The 15,895-nt window shown below is 46.6% G+C and overlaps 1 protein-coding gene across 1 annotated transcript in view; it reads left to right on the forward strand.

The window, feature by feature from the left end:
* The first annotated feature begins 1,405 nt into the window (after nucleotides 1–1,405).
* The window catches only part of CDH20 (cadherin 20), a 213,330-nt gene continuing 198,840 nt past the window's right edge, over nucleotides 1,406–15,895 (forward strand). Inside the window, exon 1 of the mRNA XM_070779131.1 lies at nucleotides 1,406–1,497. The gene's annotated coding sequence lies outside the window, so the exon portion shown is untranslated. The remainder of the gene's footprint in view (nucleotides 1,498–15,895) is intronic.

Raw genomic sequence — 15,895 nt, forward strand, 5'->3', positions numbered from 1 at the left:
AGGCATTTTTCTCTATTCGCACACATGGGGATGGAATCAGTTACTTATACACATAGTGTTATCAGTTGTTGATACACATAGATCATTGACTAACAATTCAATCAAAATAGCTTTCTGTATTTAAAAATTCTGTGATGTGGGAGGAAACCCTAAAATGCCTGAAGATTATAAGGAGAGATTCAGATAAAGTACTGGACAGAGATCCCTTCTCACCCACTGGCTAAACCCGAATTGTCACCAGTAACTGTGAAGGGCCTGGCATTCCGGGGTAGGAGGCAGGATGAGATTGTCCCTCCTGTCCACCTTGTCTGTTTGGCCACCCAGATGGAGAAGCTCAGATCATTATTGGGAATTACCTTCTAGAGTGGCCCTGCCATAGTCACTGTGTGAGTTGAGAAGCTCTCTTCATCCCAAGGCAGTCTCAGCTTCCTCCTCTGAAACTTGAGACCTTTAGACCCCTCTGTTCTCTCCTTCACCCAGATGCTTAAAACCCAATGGTTTTGCTATAAGGACAAAAGACAATCTGAACGCTTGGAGAAACTCTTAAAAGTAGATGACTGAGGTCTTCCTCTCCGTCTGCCAAGCCTCCTCATTCCTCCTGCTGAAAACGATTAGCGTCCTCAGCATCCTCAAGGTCAACGTTGAATCCAGGCTGGAGACTCATCTCCTTTCCCCTCCTGTCTGCCTGTCTTCTGCTGTTCTCACCAACTGCCTCTTCCAGAATTCACAATGTGGGCAGAGTAAATGACTTCAAGTTCAGGGGGAGTCCAGGGGCAGAAGCGCCCTCCGCGCCTGTTTTACCCGGTTTCTTTCCTCTCCCTCCTAACATTTCCTTACTCTGTCAGCCAGTGGAGGAGTAGAAGCCTTTAAATGCGGCTCTAAACTGCGTTTCAAGAATTAACCCATCTTGCCCCTCACTGGTCTAAGCCACAGGGTGCCAACCGGACGCTAATTGCTTTCTTCTGGTGGGGTTCCAGACGGCTCCCAAGAAGGCAGGAGCGCATATTCCTGGCACCAATTGGCTCATTCAATTTGCTCGCACTGCATTAGCCTCTGCCGGAATATTCATGAGCAGGGGAATGAGGACCCGCACAGGCAGGCGACAGCCACTCGGGCTGGGGAAGGCGCGAGGGAGGGGACGCGGGCCGCGCGCCGCGCTCGGGGGCCGGTGACCGCGCCGGGGGCCTCTGCTCGCGGCCGGGCGCAGCGCCGGGCACCGCGGCGGGCGGGGCGGGGCCTCGGCGGGCTGGGCGCGCCGGGCATCGAGCGCAACTCCTGGCGCCCGCGCAGAGACTTTGCCAAAGAGCCGAAGGGCGAGACGCTGTGCCACTTCTGACGGAGGGGGCCGGGGGGTGGGGGGACGGGGGCAGCGCCTCCAGCCGGGGCGAAGGGACCAGCGGGACAGCGGCCGCCGGGGGCACGGGGCCACCATGTGAGCCGGACGCCGGCCCGAGGAGTCTGGACCGAGCGGCCCCGGAGAGGCGCCGGCCGTGCCAGGTAAGCGGGGAGCTCCTGGGGGAGGGGGTGGGGGTGCCGCGCGTTGTCCCGGGCTCGGGGTGCGGGGCTGCTCGGGGCGCCGGGGTCCGCGCTCCCGGGAGCCCCTTCGGGCGCTGCGCGCGCTCCGGCCCCGCGCCGCGCTCTCCCCGCAACTCCCCGCCACCGCGGCCGGCCTGCCAGCGGGTCGGAGTTGCACTTGCTCGGACTTTGGGGGCAGGGGACGCGAGGGCGCCTCCCTTCGCGCTGAGGAGCCGCTTTCTGCAAGCGGGAGGGCGGTGGGGCGGGCCAGGGGCTGCGCGCCCGGCCGTGGGGACCCGCGACCCTCGGGGGCGCCGACCCTGGCTGCACCCTCGCTTGCCCCCGAGTGGCGGCGCCTCTCCCCGGCAGCCGCGGGCTGGAGAGGGCCGGCCGCGTCCCCGGCTCGAAGATGCGCGCCGGCGGGGCCCCGAGACCCGAGCTCCAGGGAGGCTGGCGCGGCCCCCGTCCGCGCCTGGCGCGGCACCCACGCCCGAGTCCGGCCGTGGGAGGAGACCGTGGCGGCGACTCGCTTCCCCGCCACCTGCCGGACACCGCCAGCTCGCCGGGCCCGGATGCTCCCGGGGACGCTCTGGATGGCGCGCGGGTTGTTTGGGCTTTGCTCCCTCTAGTTGCGGTGGATGGAGACCGGGGGTGGGGCGGCGGAGGACCAGATGGGGTGAAAGTTGCCGATGTGCAGAGGAAACGCTCTCGCGGAGTTCCAGCGTGCCCTTAGCAACACAGAGAGACTGTAGGCTGGACCTACGACGGAGCATAACTCTGCCGGGCTATCCTCCTCGGGTTGGGCTGGAGGATGGAACCCAGAGGGCAGCCGGGAGGCAGCGCCGAGCTGTTTTTTGCGCCCCCCTCCCAAGACAGGCTGAGAGTAACAGGGCTGGCATGAGACCACTGGGGGGTTGGTCTCTTAGCAGGTTCGGAGTTTCCTATGCCATCATTAGTACTGCTATTAATGCTGTTGTTATTGGCACGGATGCCAGAAAGGATTTTGTCTTCCGATTGTTATAAGTCGCTTGGAAACAGTCTGCCCCTCCCCGCTCCCAAATGTCCCTTGATCCCCTTAATCTCTTGATGCTCCTCCCCATCAAAGAAAATTATCCCTCGGATCTGTGGGAGTGTCAGGGACAACCACCCCCGCCGCCCCCGCCCCGCAAAGGAACTGGAGCTACGTAAGAACACCAGAAACAGCAAAAAGTCGCAACTTCACAACGTGCTTGCACCAGCGCTCTAGATGAGGGTTATATTTCTATCTGCTCTAGCGTCCTTTGGCTCCAGAACGGTGGAGGCATTGCCAATCTCTATCCCATACTGGACTCAGCTGTCTCTTTTGGTGTATTCCTACAATTTGGAAATATATTTTTCTCTTGTTGTGACCCTCGCCATCCCACTGGGCACGTCACCTGGCCGCGGCAGGCTCCAGCTCCCAACACCAGAGGCACCACAAGGGCACCTGCGGTGGCCTCCCCAGGGCTTGGCCCCTGGTCCGAGCTGCTCCCGAGTGCAGAGTTGGCCAGCTGATGACGCAGAAGACAGGGCAGGAGGGTGGGAGAACAGCGTGTGAGTCAAGCCAAGAACAGGAGATGAGGTCAAGCCTCCTCGCTGGCCACATCCCTTCCTGCCAGAGAAAAGAGAGAGACAAATGGAGAGCAAACGGGAAGTATTAGAAATTGGAACCAAGCTCTCAGAGTCTATTTAGGCTGTTGCCATTGACTTTGCTATGACCTTCCCTTGCCAGTGCTTCCGATTTTCCCTGTTTGTCAATGCACGAGTAGCCGAGCCTTTCTAATAGGACGGTCACGGTGAGATGATCTAATTTTGTATCCCCAAAATGCTGCAAGTGTCCTGGGAAAAGACAGTCTATAAAAGACGCAGTTTTCACGTTTTGTGGGGTGTTTGCTACACTGCAGGTTACGGAGCGACATTTTTAGCATGTGTGCCACGTGGCCGTGTAAAATTAAAATGGAAAAGGAAAGTGCAGACATAAAAATGACTTAGCATTCTTGACACTCTTGTAGAAAAATTATCTTTCATTTGGGGAGAGTTGCCTGGGAGTCTAATCAGTGTTGATACTACTGAAACGCCCCCTTCTACCTTTCTCCCCAGTAAAATTTTATGGCCCAGTTCTCCCAGGAAAGGCAATGGGAATGCAGAAAGTGAGCATGGAAGGGTTGTTAGGGGAGCCATCACATAGACTTTGGAGACTGGAACAGGAAGAAAGATGCCATCCTCCTTGCAGAGCAGGGAAATGTTCTTCTGGAAAAAACAGTTTAACAGTGTAGGGCAATCGACCCAGTCCTGGCTGTTGTCTATTCGCAGATTCAGGACCAGAACTCAATGCTCCAAAGAGGGCTAAGCAAGGGGCCTTGCTCGCCTCCCTTTGGTAAAGACACTGCCCTGCTCCGCTCTTGGGACTGCTGTTAACTCCTCTCCCCCTGCCTGCTCACTGCAGTCGTTCCCCTTGCATTTGCAAAGCGATTCAGGTGGACTCTGTCAGTCCCTTATATATTTGTAAATATCTCCCAAGTTCTTAAGCTGCTCAGAGACGTGCAGCTGTTGGCAAATTCAAGGCAATAGTTGGAAGTAATCAAGAGAGTCACTGAAAAGTGGGTATGTTTTTCCCTGGTGGAGAAGTTTTTGAATGCCTTTTGAGCTAGAAAATTAGCAGTTTAGAAAGCAGGAGGGATTTCCTTGACTTCCCTGTACTCAGAAGCCAGGAGCCGTGTTTTTCTTTCCCTCATAGTAGTGAGCACTGTTTGCTTAAGCATTTTTTTACAATTTTGGACTTAAAATGGGCTTCGGCCTGATGGTGTTCTATGGAGAGAGGAAAAATGTAAAGAGATACGGAAGGAAGAGCTGCAGTAGCTGGGACATAAATCAGCCAGAATATATGGGGGGGTGATGAGAATAGGTCTTTTCACCCTAAAAAAAGAGTGTCCACTCTGGAAGAAAAAGAAGTCTGATTATTGGCATCCAAGCCTGAAACCAAGGCAGCTGATGCTGAGAGGAGCCAAAGGGCAGTTCTTCTTAGTTTAGAAACAGCAAGACAGTCTCTGCCAAAGGTTGCTGTAAACACGGAATAAAGATTTCATTGTGGGCTGGTGTGACTAGAATAATTAGACAGCTAATTGTTCATTCTGATCTGGTGGTGGTGTAATCAGTAGTGCAGAGCAGTGAAAATAAGAGCAAGGGAGAAATAGAAAAGTAGCACATCACTTTTCTCTTTACTTGTTTTACTCTGAGGGTATTAGGAAAGTCCTGATTAGCTTTGTTTTCCTCTTTTTAAAGTATGTTCATCTCCCCAGAACCCCGAGAACCTGGCAGTCTGAGATCCTCTGCTGCCATTTCCCCCCTTCCAGGTTCCACTCTGGTTATGGACAAAATTTCTCATCTTCTAAAGTCAGCATGGGAAACTACAGTAGGAATGAATGCATTAGGTAACTCCAGTATTAATAGGTTTGCTATGTATCAGCCCAAACCTTAGTATCAGCCCAATCAGAATATACACAAATAGCACCACATTTTTGTGCTTCTCCAACAAATATTTCACAGATATATAAGGTTTAAGAAGTAAATATTCCATTTGTGACACTTAATTATATTTTCTGTTGTGAACCAAATTGCCTAGTGATTAATCTTTCACATTTAATTGAAGAAATGGCCTCTTTGGTATTTTCATACTAATTTAGGAGGAAAAAAAAAGCAAACATAAGCAATAAAGGTGATTTTTAAGTGACTGAGCAGCTACAGTTCTTATCGGCAGTGCACTGTGACTTATTGTTATTTACTAGAAGATGGCACTGTCATAAATCCCTTCTGAAATGACTTCTGCAGTGAAGAAATGAGTAAAGGAACGGAGAGCATTATGTACTTAGCGTCTGGGGTGCAGGAAGGGAAGAACCACGTATTCGTTAGTTCAAACCCTCCCTGAATCTCAGTGTTGACACAGAACATGGAGCAAATTCTCATTATTTGAATTTTAAAAAGGAACATTCTTAAGTGTCAATGTTCTGGGAATAAAAACACTCTGCTATAAAGAAAGCATAATAAATCACATAAGGTCATAAAGTCTCATAAGGAGAAATACTTAGTTTCTCCAAGACACTCATTCTGTCTCCATTTGTTTAAGAGGTACAGAACTGTCCTTCCTAACCTTTAGTTTCTTTTATCCGTCCTGAATCAAAAAGGACCGCAAAGGAAGAACACGTACTGAAGCGTTAAAAAGCAAAAGGGGTGCAAAACCATTGAGCTTTCAGAAGGCAGAGTTCTACTTTACAAAACGCACTGTCTACAGCAAGTAAAAATAGAAAATCATATTTCCACATTAAATTATAGAAACAACCCATTTTAAAGAGAAATTTAGCCTTTTCTCATTGAATTGCTATTCATGGTTTGCTCAATAGTTTTTCAGAGTAATCTGCCAATCTGCTAACCAGGACTGTCTAGTTAAGAATATTCCTAATTACATATGGATTAACTTAATTTTAGAACCCTAAGAATATTCAACTCAAAGCATTACTCAAGTGCAATGCAAAGCAGAAATGGTCCAATTTGCCTAAAGGTATATGTAATGTTTTTAAGTTTAAAGACTCATAAAAGAGTGAACATTTGGTATGGGAGTACATCAGTGAATAACTACAATAAAGGAGTAAAGGACACTATAAACTGTTGGATCTTTTAAACATAAACAAAGTAAGGTTATAGCAATACAGCTCATTTCTCCTTCCAAAACAGGAAGGGCCAGCCATGCAAAATACAAATGTCAAAGACTTGTACAACACTGCCTGAAATGGAAGTATTTTTGCTATTTATAAGAATGTTTGACAGTCTAATCAAAAGTTAAAAATGTATTCCAACAAATGCCATTATCATGTTAAGAGTAAAGAGGTATCTTGTATGGAAGAGATATTTCTTTATAGTTCTATGCTCCTAACTGGAATCTTATACATAGTAGATTCTCAATAGATAGGTATTTATTTCATTTTTATAAGGAAAATAAAATTGAATTAATGGAATTTCCAAGATAGATGAGTTTATAATAAGTCGAAAACCTGAATGTTCTTTGTTACTTCAAATTCTTCCTCTAAACTGGTGAGATATGCTTGTGACCAATAGTCATAATTATAGACAATAGTCTGGGTTCGAGGGAAGTTTAAAAAAGATAATAAAAGGGAAAGATGTAAAGGCTCTCCTTTTCCTTTAGTTTTACCTGAGTGTCAGGTGTGTTTCCGTATACCCAAGTTGTTAAATGCTCAGCATCTCTCCATAATGAAGCCGCGTGCCTGTGCTCCGTCGCTCCATGGTGAAGACGACACTTTACCAAATGGTCATTACTCACAAGTCCTCACACAGAGTCTGTCTCTGAAGTACTGACGTACTGACCGATTATGACTCAAAGGCTGCTGTGGCAGCTAATAAAGGGTAATTCAGACAATAACTTCATTCCACGGCAGTGGCCCCCTTGGTTGTCACAGACATTTGGTTGACACACAGCCCAACGTTCAGACCCAACCGTGCAACTGCAGCCGGACTCAGCACCAGACGGGAGGGCCGAAGCCTGCAGTGAGGTCCCCTCTGCGCAGCCCACTCCCGCCACCTGCCCTGTCCCCGCCGATGACGAGATGAGCTCTGTTGACTGTCCACAGAATGAAAAACAGGGGCCGCAAGGAGCTGAAATGTCTGTACGTGTATCATCACGCTGCTTTTTGTTTGTTTTTCTTTGAGGTCTGACCTTCGTTCAATGAACAAGGTGGTCTCAGAGTTTTCCTGGAGAACAGTACATAGGGTAATGCGGTGACATAATTGGGAGCTAATAGTCAAGAGAAAACCAGGCTAGAATTAACAAGAAGATTCAATTACCTCTTGTTCCCAGAGGCAGCCGTTTACCAAGACCGGTGCTAAAGTTGTGGTCAAAACAGGATGGGGAGATGGGCAGTGCGGCTTATTTGTTCTCTAGCTGATGTCTTCGGATGGAACCAAGCCTTGGTTTCCACTTTTCACCAGTAAATCAGAACAGAGTTTATTAGATAGTAGCTGATAGAAATTGTTGATGCACACTTTAAGAGTACAGCTGAACATAAGTATTTTAGATGTATTTATAAAAATTTGTGGTTAAAGATATTGTAACATACTATTTTTCTCCGATGGAATAATGTGCATTTCATATCATATTCATTATTCCTTTTTTTCATTTTATAAAGCTAGTGACTTTGAACCCTTATCAATTCCTAATGTGGGGTTAATGTGCACATATTATGAATAATCAATGAACTTAACATAATCTGTTTGTAAAAACCAACAAGAAGTAATTTTATTTAGCACATTTAATTAGAAAATGGCTGAAGGAGTTTCATTTAGATGTAATCTCTGAAGGAAACCAAATATGTGTTTTTTTTAATTTGAAAGATTCTCAGCACTGTTTTTGCATCTAAGATCCTTTTCCATGCAAGTGTTTCGAGTAGACATGTAGAATGCACAGTATCACGTACTTAGTACCTTTTAACTTTGACGGGGGCGGCGGGGGCGGGGGGAGCCAGCTGAACATGCCAGCCATTTCTGTGCCCACCCTTACACAGACCCAAAGGTTTCCTTCATTTTGCTTGTATTGTTAAGAAACAAGGCAGGTTTCAATATCTCGTTTTCAAATTCCTTGATCCCTTACATCCAAGGCCTCGTCGGAAGTATGAATTGCAAAGGCATCATCATTACACCATTGAGAGAAGAAGCCACGCTGGAGAGCATGTGTCTTGTAAGCTTTTTTTGGATATTGAATAAGATTCTAAATCTGTGCCATACTTTTTGCACAAACTGGCAAGAACCCCCGAGGATGTTCATCTGATAAATAAATACGAAATAAGATTTGTGCTATCATTAATCTCACTGCTTGGCTTGCCAGGTGGTGCCGTGATAAAGAATGCAGGAGATACAAGAAACACAGGGTCAATCCCTGCAACCCCTGGAGTAGGAAAGAACAACTCGCCCCAGTATTCTTGTCTAGAAAATTCCATGGGCAGAGGAGCCTGGTGGGCTACAGTCCATGGGGTTGAAAACAGTCAGACACGACTGAGAGACTGAGCACAATCTCACTACAAATTGTATTTTAAGCAAATGGTATCTAGCAGTCAAAGTACTTCTTCATTAATCTTATGGTTTTGAAGTATTATAATGGCATCTACCTTTATCCATAGCCTGTGTTCTCCTCTCAATAATATTGGGAACATTTATTCAGTCCAAAAATATAAGGCATACTCGTATTTGGAAATAAAATCCTTGAGTAGTCATTAAAAAATTAATCCATTTGGCAGTTCAGCACCTCAGTGGAATACTTCAGGCAGCTAAGCACAGAGGTGATCATCTGATTCATGGGGCTGGTGAGTACTTGAGGTCAAATTGCTGAGGCTTCTTTCTTTAAATACAGAAAAACAACAGATTTCTTCATGATATAGAAGTGCTGTCCATTTCTTTAGATACATCTGTGCAGTGCACCTGTGTCAATTAAAATGCACTCGGAGACAACGTAGACAGGGCCGTGACGACAGCCACCATGATTTAGTCCTTGACCCTGTGCCAGACACTGTGCTGAGTTTGTAGCTCAGACGGTAAAGAATCTGCCTGCAGTGCAGGAGACCTGGGGTTCAACCACTGGGTCCGGAAGATCCTCTGGAGAAGGGAATGGCAGCCCACTCCAGTCTTCTTGCCCGGAAAATCCCATGGACAGAGGAGCCTGGCGGGCTATAGCCCACGGGGCCGCAGAGACTTGGACACGACTGGGCGACTTCCCCTTCGCATGGTGCACGTGGCCAATTACAACGCACAGCACTGAGAGAGGACGCAGGAAGGGCCATGGAAACAGCCACCGTGAGTCAGTCCTCGCCCCTGTGCCAGACACTGTGCTGAGGGCTTCAGATGCATGACCCCATTCATCCCTTTGTGAAGCCACTATAGCTCCCATCTTCCTTTTACAGATGCAGAATCTGAGGCTCAGGATTATGTGGTCTCCTAGGCAGATTTCAAACCCAGGTGTCTCCGGCTCCCAAGTTTGGGGTTCTAATCATGCAGTTACACTGTCTTCCCTACAGCAGGGTTTCTTATCCTTGGTACTAAGGACATGTTGAGCCAGATAATTCTTAACTCTTTATTTGTCGTTCAGCCGCTCAGTCGTATCTGACTGTCTGTGAGAGTCAGACAAAGCACGCCATGGACTGCAGCACGCCAACCTTCCCTGTCTTTCACTGTGTCGAAGAACTTGCTCAAATTCACGTCCATCAAGTCAGTGATGCCATCCAGACATCTCATCCTCTGTCATCCCCTTCTCCTCCGGCCCTCAATCTTTCCCAGCATGAGGGTCTTTTCCAACGAGTCAGTTCTTCGCATCAGTATTGGAGTTTCAGCTTCAGCGTCAGTCCTTCCAATGAACACCCAGGACTGATCTCCTTTAGGATGGACTGGTTGGATCTCCTTGCAATGGATTCTCAAGAGTCTTCTTCAACACCACAGGTCAAAAGTAATTCTTTATTAGAGGAGTGAAAAGGAGCTGTCTGGTGCATTTTAGGACATTTAGCAACATCCCTGGTCTCTACTTGGGTTGGGAAGGTCCCCTGGAGGAGGCCATGGCAGCCCACTCCACTATTCTTGCCTGGAGAACCCCATGGACAGAGGAGCCTGTTGGGCTACAGGCCACGGGGTCACACAGAGTGGACACGACTGAAGCGACTTAGCACGCATGCACACTGAATTTTCTCTAATTCACATATTCAGAGTCATTGTAGTAAACGGAATAGAATAAGCAGGAGAACTTTACCACGTGCCACACAGAATAAGAATCACTTCCTGTGTGCCAAGCCTTCTGGAAAGCGTATCACCAGCATTATGCCATTGCTTTCTGACTTGAGCTTCGTGAAGCAGGAACTGGCATCGTCACCACGTTGTAACTGAGGAAACCGAAGCACAGAGAAGGGGCGTAACCCCCCCAGCCTCACACAGCTAGGAGCCCCAGCCATACTACTCTGAGCCTGAGTCCGTCCCAAGTTACAAAATCTGTCCTGCTCCTCACCCTTTCAGCATATGGGAGTACACTATTAAGTTTGAAATGATTTTTTCTAGTGTATAAGACGTGTGGTTATTTAAATGCAAATACCTAAAACACCTTTCGAGAACTAAAATACATCATTTTAAAAATTATTTGGTTTTTTCTATTATCTATGATGTTGCTTCCTTCAAAGAGCGTAAATTGCTCTGAATCAACTTTAAGTAAATAGGGAAAACAGGGTTTTTAGGGTCTAAGCACTAAGTTTAGAAAGCAGATGCTAAACAGTGTTTTAAGTCTGTAGCTGACTGTTGTCTGGAAAGGTGGGCACGAAGAAGAACCGCCTAAGAATGTCTTTGCGCAGCCGTTTCATCAAAAGGAAGGAAGCTCCCCTGGACCCTGCGGTTTCTGCCGTCCAGAAGAGGACGTCGGACGTCGTCTGCTGATAATGAAATAGTCTTTGTGCAGTGTGCTCACAGCCCACCAAGGCGCATGTCTAAAATTCAGCCTTGCTGAGTCTCTTACATAACGTATTCTCACCAGGGTTTCATTCTCCCTTATCAAATTGTGGCTTATGGAACCTTTGTATGACTTTGTGAAGTGGAGTGGAGATTATCACACTGGTGTTTTATTCACAAGTACCCACCCCTGGGTTTTTACATGATTCCATAGGGGGACACTGATACAAAAAGTGTTCTCAATATCCTTCATGGTGGGAAGTATTGTCAATCAAGAAGCAAGGCATCTCCTCAATGACCACAAGTCATTGGAAGCATCTCTACAACCTGAAGCAGTATGGAACCATGAAACTGTGCTTCCCATCACGTGTGAGCCGCTCACAACGTAGGATTGGATAGGTTATTCAGGGGATTTGGACAGAACAAGTTAGGAATGAACTGGGAAAGAGGCATCCTACAAGCACTGAAGAATGTACCAAGCAAATGCTGCTACCAGAACCTGACCCTGGACTTCAGGCTTCTTGGGTCAAAGTATGTCAAAAGCCATATGGCTTCGATCTCTACCCTCATTCACAGTTCTGAGAAGTGTAGATGGCCTTAAGTCCTGTACCTTTAGAAGTCACCAGCTAAGGGATATGAATAGCTGGGTTAGGATTAAATAATGTACAGAGGACCACTGTACAGAAAACCAGTGACCACTAAGGCACGGCCTTACAGTGTCACAGACTAGAGAGGAAATGTCCACTAGGAGTGTGTTTCATTATAATATGCAGCCTTCAAGTTAGAGATGTTGCCTTCTCTTTCCCATCCCAACCTCACCTCTACTAATGTTCTACAGGAGATACCAAAGATAGCTCTTGCATCTTTCAGATAAAAGGAAAACCTTCATACATTTGGTGCTGGGTAAAAGAAATACTTAAGCCAAATTGAAGACATCAAAAATAAGCAACTGCATTGAAAAGTCACAGCCATATTGAACAATAAACAATTTATGGAAGGAGCCCAGAAAAATTGTTTTTTAAAAAAATTGAAAAGCATAGCTTCTGACAAGTATTCCTTATTTATGAATGTAAGTAGAGTTTTTTAAGAAACACAAAAATGCTAAAATAAAATGCAAGTTGGACATGTACATTCCTCTCTGAGGCTTGGCATGAGAGGAAATCTAGGCACATATGAGGTTAATTGCAGAGTGTAATTCAATGATCATTAGCTACACTAATTGAGAGAACAGAAGGTCAGGATTACGTGAAATTGTAAATGATTCCAAATCACTTATGGTTGACTGGGGAAGAGCTCTTGGCCTTTGACTTGAGTATTGGTAAGCCTGGGAATCTAGCAACTCAGTGTTTAAAACGAAGGGACTCTCCTAAGTGATGTCTAGATGCCCAAGCGTAGACACTGCTCTCCTGTTTAATACTAGTTAGTTAGCTGCGTCGGGACTTGTGGCACGCGGGATCTGCTGCGTGAGGCGGCCTCTTCTGCTGTGGGTGCGGACTCTCTGGTTGTGGTCCCAGGGCTTCAGCAGTTGGGGCACGCGGGCTGAGGTGCTCTGAGACCTGTGGGACCTCAGTTCCCTGACCAGGGATCGAACCCCTGTTCCCTGTGTTGCAAGGCAGGTTCTTAACCAGTGGGCCCCCAGGGAAGCCCCTAGATACTTCTGGTGTTCCCCCTCCTTTCTTAGCTCAGCTCCCCTCTACTTGTCCTGGGGAGCTTGTGGGCTGCACTCAACAGACCAGGGCTGGGCTTACTTTCTGCTGAGGACACCAGATAACTGGATGGTTCACTGGCTATATTCCTGCTCTGGCTTCCTAGTCCCTTCAAGGAGTCATGAGGGCAAGAAATCGGAGGAAGTGCTGAGAGTGTTCACCCAGGAAGAGTCTGCCCCAGTGACACCACCCAGGGCTGACAGACCCCAGGCTGTTTACCGCTAGGAAAAACACAGAAACCAAAACACCGACTCTCTCAAATATTTCTCTGGTTCCAAGGCAAGCTGGAATACAAATTGTTTCGAAAGGATCCTGTGCATGCAAAGTGAATAGCTGTCAACAAAGCTATAATTAAGGAGATGAGATGCTGTCAATAAACTTGAAATAATGCTCTTCCTTGGAGCAGCCGCTTTATGCCTTCTCTCTTCTCTACCCTCTCTTCACACAGCCTCCCTCCAGGATAATCTGGAGTTTTCTCAACACCATTTAGGAGGGAAAACTCCCTGCGGAGCTTTTTAGAGACTTGGAGAAATAACACAGGCTGTGTTTTTTCTTCCTTTTGAGATGCTTGATGTTGTTGTTTGACCCTAAGTTGTGCCTGACTCTTTGCGATCCCCTGGATTGGAGCCCACCAGGCTCCTCTGTCCATGGGATTCTCCAGGTGAGAACACCAGCGTGGGGTGCCATTTCCTTCTCCAGGGGACCTTCCCCACCCAGAGACTGAACCAAGTCTCCTGCACTGACAGACTCTTCACCACTGAGCTACCAGGGAAGCCTCTTTGAGATGGACATGTTGCTAATGTTTCCTTCAAATTCATGGTGTTTTCCTTTTTTAGCCAATTATCAGTATTTATCCTCCCTCCAGGGCATAGTTTCATTAGTTGATGACTATAGCAGTAAGTTACCCTCCTTGGTAAAGAGAGTTTTGTCTCTGTGAGTTAATTTCACACGTGCTAATTCATGTTTTCGGCACCATCTGCCAACAACCCTTCTCTTGGCTACAACTGATTTCATATTCTTTCGTCCACTGGAACATTTTAGGTCTCAGCAAATGTGTTCAAATGAAAGTCCAGGCTTTCCAAGCCAAAAAAAGTCACTTTCCTTCCTCTTCCACTCTTAGGAACTGTTTCTGCTACAGCCTTGCTCATCACCCTCTCTTCTTGAAGAAACCACAATTCTTTGGACCTATGTCTGATCCTTTTCTGAGAAGATGACTCAAAACTTATCTTCCTGAATGAGACCACAGTTTGCCATAGATTTTCTGCCTCACCGCAAGCCTCTGTCATTGTCCCCTATGCTAAATTTCATTTCTGCAGTATATTTGACGCTGTTTTTGCCAACAATGGTGGCTGTCTCAGGTGAATATTTTCCCTCCTTCAAATGAGTCATAGCTCCTTCAAAGGACAGAAACGGTGTGTTTTCCTTTGCTGCAGCACAGGGTTCCCTGCTCCAAATGGTGATGGCTCATCAGTACCAATGCTGGCTGCTTTATGATAGCCCTAAAGCGTTTTTTTTTGGTTCTTTCCTACCTTGAAACACTCTGTTGTGCCAGCTCGATGCTGTGAATGTTCTAAGTCCACACGCCCCTCAGCTCATTGGCTGGCACGGGCACAGAAAGATGGGAACCCCAGATGGTCATTGCCGTCCCAGGAAACGAGGAGCTGCAAAGGTCGATGGTGAGAGGCACAAGAGAACAATCAGCACTAGAGGAAGGGAACTCACGAAAGGCATGGAAAGGAGCTGTAAAGCGGAATTGCATGGAGAAAGGAAATTTCCCAGCCTTTAAAAAATGCATATGAATAATTACATTTATGTTTACACCTTGGAATCTAGGTATAGCTTTATGATGTGCTGGTGCAAGTGAATTTTCTCTTTAAACTGCATGGGGGCTGTGCCTTGAAGGCTGAAGACTGCAGAGGCTGAAACGTGTGCTCTTTAGGAGTGGCTGTGAGAAGCGTCGGAATTACCCAACAGCTAGCCGTGGTCTCCATTCCTAAATTCCAGGCACCAGAGGGCATTTTGGCAAATCTGTTCTCTGTGCCCTACCAGCTAAAAAATCTTCTGTTTGACTTCCACCATCTGCCTCCTCCTAGCAAACCCAACCCGAATCCAAAATAAGCAGGTGGATTTAAGTCCTGGAGATAGGCACTTTCAGAGGAAAGCTGGAGAAATTTATTAACCATTAGCAGTTTGAAATACTCGTTTACAAGTTAAACCTAAAGCACAGTCATTCTCTGAATATGTCTTCCCAGGATGAGATGCTTGAATCTGAGACATCCAGGAAACAGGCTAATTTAGAAGAAATTTGAGTTCTTAATGAGCGTTTCCTACAGATTCTATAATAACTCCATTCTATTTTTGCCATGTAAAGAAGTATGCCCTTTTCATGGTTGTTAGCATGCGCTTTTAAAGACTCACTCCTATACAGTACAGTGACAATTAGTTTTACATGGTTATCTACAGATTCAGTACCTACAGGTTCTGTATCAAGAATTAGAATCTGTTCATTCAAGCCATCACTCTCCAAACCAAGACTAAAAACCAAATGCAGCCACATCCCAAATAAGACCAAAGTGCTAAACTCCAAAATAGCCATATGTGTGTGATAAAAGAAAATATCAAAATTGGATGTTTTCATCACTCTCACGTTGTAGCTTGTGACGCTGTACTTTGGTTTATATCTTCACAAACAAACTGGAGCTGATTATTTAAACGGATTCCTAGAGAATAAGGCCAAGATCATGTATGAGAGAGCTCGGGCTGCCATATCAAATAGCACAGGCTGCGTGGCAAAGTGGAAGTCCCAGCTCAGCAGAGTTGGAGTCTAACGAGGGCTTGCCTCCTTGGAATTCTCTTTGTGCATGTATGGAAGGACAGAGAGAGAGAAGGAGAGGTGGGGAGGGGAGGAGAGGAGAGAAGAGGAGAGGAGAGATCTAAGTCTCTTCTTATAAGGACACTAATCCTGTGGGATTGGGGCCCCATCCTTACGATTTCATGTAACCTAATTACTTCTTTATTCCAAATATAGCCACACTGGGCAGTTAGGGTTTCAAGGTATGAATTTGAGGCAGACATACACGTTCTATCCATAAAAGCAGCGTTTTAACTTATAAAGCTTGTTCATGTTTTGTCCCATTTAGGTTGACTCAAGCATTAAGAAATCCCTGAATGTTGTTTGA

The sequence above is a fragment of the Bos indicus genome, chromosome 24 (assembly GCF_029378745.1).
Source record: "Bos indicus isolate NIAB-ARS_2022 breed Sahiwal x Tharparkar chromosome 24, NIAB-ARS_B.indTharparkar_mat_pri_1.0, whole genome shotgun sequence".
Lineage (NCBI taxonomy): Eukaryota > Metazoa > Chordata > Mammalia > Artiodactyla > Bovidae > Bos > Bos indicus.